This window comes from Neofelis nebulosa, chromosome 7, assembly GCF_028018385.1.
Source record: "Neofelis nebulosa isolate mNeoNeb1 chromosome 7, mNeoNeb1.pri, whole genome shotgun sequence".
Lineage (NCBI taxonomy): Eukaryota > Metazoa > Chordata > Mammalia > Carnivora > Felidae > Neofelis > Neofelis nebulosa.
This window is the reverse complement of record NC_080788.1, coordinates 14,575,124-14,577,933: the sequence shown is the minus strand read 5'-3', so window position 1 is coordinate 14,577,933 and position 2,810 is coordinate 14,575,124. Positions and strand designations below refer to the sequence as shown.

Below are 2,810 nucleotides of genomic sequence, written 5' to 3'. Positions count from 1 at the left end.
TTTTGGTTTTTTTTTGGCTTTTGTCTTTTGTCTTGTTTTTGTCTTTGAGAATGATATTGAAAACCAAAACCTGGGTGTTCTAGGTCCTGGGGCTTTTGGAATATTCATATATTACTCTAAAATAGGAACTAGTTGTAGTGTGATCACAGCAGATACATCATTATTAATGATGGTCATTTTATTTTTTTTTAATTTTGCGTTACTCACTTTTGGGAGACAGAGAGAGACAGAGTGCGAGCAGGAGAGGGGCAGAGAGAGAGGGAGACCCAGAATCCGAAGCAGGCTCCAGGCTCCGAGCGGTCAGCCCAGAGCCCGACGTGGGGCTCGAACCCACGAACCGCGAGATCGTGACCTGAGCCCAAGTCGGACGCTCAACCGACTGAGCCACCCAGGCGCCCCATGGCCTTGTGCTTCTTATCCTAGCATTTGCCTAAAGCAACTGTACGATATAAACCGGTGGTAAAATTTTCCCCATTAAAGACTCTGTTTTGCCTATCCTTTTGTCTTCTTGCGTAAAATACCTCCACTTTCCCAAAACCCATGGGGGGAGTCGGGACAGGGGTGAATTAAAGGAACATAATGGAAACAGGTCCATGGTGGCAACAAGGCAAAGGTTTCCTCCCAATGTCCTCATTCAGCTTTTATAACAAATTCTTCAGAAGGTGAGCGTTGTAGTGCCTCACACGGATTGCATTTGAAAAGGGGAAAATAACGACATTTTAAGCACGGAGAAGTGCCACCACATACTTCTCCTAAGAATACACACATTCACATATGAATATATTAAATAACACATTCAGCAAATATAGATGTGCCCCCTATGGATAATTTACAGGAAAGGGGTGTGTGTGCGTGCATCCAGTTCGAGGAATCACAAATCCGTGATCTTTGTTATTCTTACTGTTCATTTTGTCACTGATCTTTATGCATGTGCTCATTTACGTTGCTTAGGGGGAGAGAAGGCTGTACATAAAAACAGATTATCTTTTAGAGCACTCGAGGGTTAGTTTCATTCCCCCCCCCTCTTCTTTTTATGAAGAAAATGATAGGATACATAAACCGGCGCCCTTAAAGAAGAAAACGCATGAAATGAAACAAGTAAGCTTTCAAAAATACGCCACACACGACAGGCAGACCTCCGGCTTAGCGGGAGGGCTGGGGTCAACATACGCACTGCGTATACGAGGCCCGGTGTATCTTCGGCACTTAAAAAAAAAAAAAAAAAAAAAAAAGATAAAAGTGGTCTTGAAAGTGAATGAAGTTGACTCTCAAAAAAGTGGGTTTTAGATGTTGAATATTTAATTCCCTGATAAAAGGGACCTGATTTCCTGCACACGGCTGCCATAAATAAAAAAAAGCACATCTTAAAAGAGAAGCAATGAGCAGAAACTGACCTTTCTGTGAGCAAAGCAGATGAGAAAAGGTATTTGGCTAATCCCAGCTGTCTCTGATTGGCCAGACAGCATCGTGTTGAAAATGTCTCCATCTGGGCTAATCTGTTCTCAGTTGGATGAGCGGAGGCCTTCAGAGTTAACCTGACATTTAACAATAATTACCCTTTCGAATGACCCCGGCCCAATCGCCTCCTCTCTTAGAAATCTCTTTTTGTGTGTATGTGTTCCTAAACCTCTTGACTTTTGTGTTAGAGATAGGAAGAAAAAAAAAAAAAAAAACAAGGATGGTGCTCATGTGTGTAAACACACAGAAGTGGGGGGTTGTGTGTATTTCGAGATCTATACATTGGATACAACTACGTCTCCAATACCGTGCATGATAACCGAGGATCTCTGACCGGTGTTGGGGTCTCATTTCATGACTCCATTTCGCTGTGCTGCGTGGTGCCTTTTATCAACTCTGTCCGTTTATCAATGCCTTGTGATATTAAAAAAAAAAAAAAGTGGGGGGGGGCGGGGAGAATAAGATCACCAATTAAAGTGGGACAGAATTTGTTTACCGGCTATTTTATAAAAGTCAAAGTTCCAATCTGGCCTTGCTTCATCACTTGAGTGTCCCTTATCAGACGCCAGGAGAAATGGTGCATGAAAAGAGGTACAGATAGAAAAACCAAGTTCAGGGGTCATGGAGGCTAACTGTAGATGAAATGTGGCCATTTCTTTTTACCTGAGGCTGGCTTCATCTTTTCTGAGAAAGGTCATTGTGATAAAAACAAAAACACATCTTGGAAAGAAAATCCATTCTGGGGTTTTATTTGCTTAAAAAAATAATAATAATAAAAAAGCCTTCCCCAGTTTAGACCCGCATTTTTCCAGAGCGTCCCTATCAATGGGCCATCTTGAGACAAGGCAGTTTCTGACCCTAATATTTAGGAAGGAGCTTCCATAAGGCTAAGGGCTGGAATCAGATAGACACCCAGAAGTTCGAGAGCTTGCTGTAACCCTGTCCCAAATAACAGGGCTGGTTAGCTTGGTAAAAGTGATGTGGAAATTCCACAAGCAAAAATTCCTTTAAGCTTTGTGTTACGTGCATTTTTTTTGGTTCAGTTTAAATACCAAGAGAATATTTTCTTTTCAAATATTGCTCCCTACTTCCTCTGTAACGAAGACAGAAAAAGCTAATACGAAAATACGCACAAGCATAACAGGCCCACTTGTTTATAATCTGGGAAATTCTTTCCTTGAAAGAATCCCAGACCCTTCTATCACTCCGCCTACCTGCTTTCTAGGGTTTGAATCGACTTGACGGGTGGTTTTCTTTCATAGCCCAAACCTAACTACGGTCACCAACCGTCAACCTCGTAGGGCTCTTGCCATGGCCTGAGTTTCATTACCTACAACCCAAACTGGACCAAC

General features: G+C 42.2%; 1 non-coding gene across 1 annotated transcript; it reads right to left on the bottom strand.

Moving 5' to 3' along the window:
* Positions 1-309: 309 nt before the first annotated feature.
* On the bottom strand, positions 310-394 carry TRNAP-UGG (transfer RNA proline (anticodon UGG)). Its single transcript has one exon. It is a non-coding gene; the product is annotated as a tRNA-Pro (tRNA).
* Between the last annotated feature and the right edge of the window lie 2,416 nt (positions 395-2,810).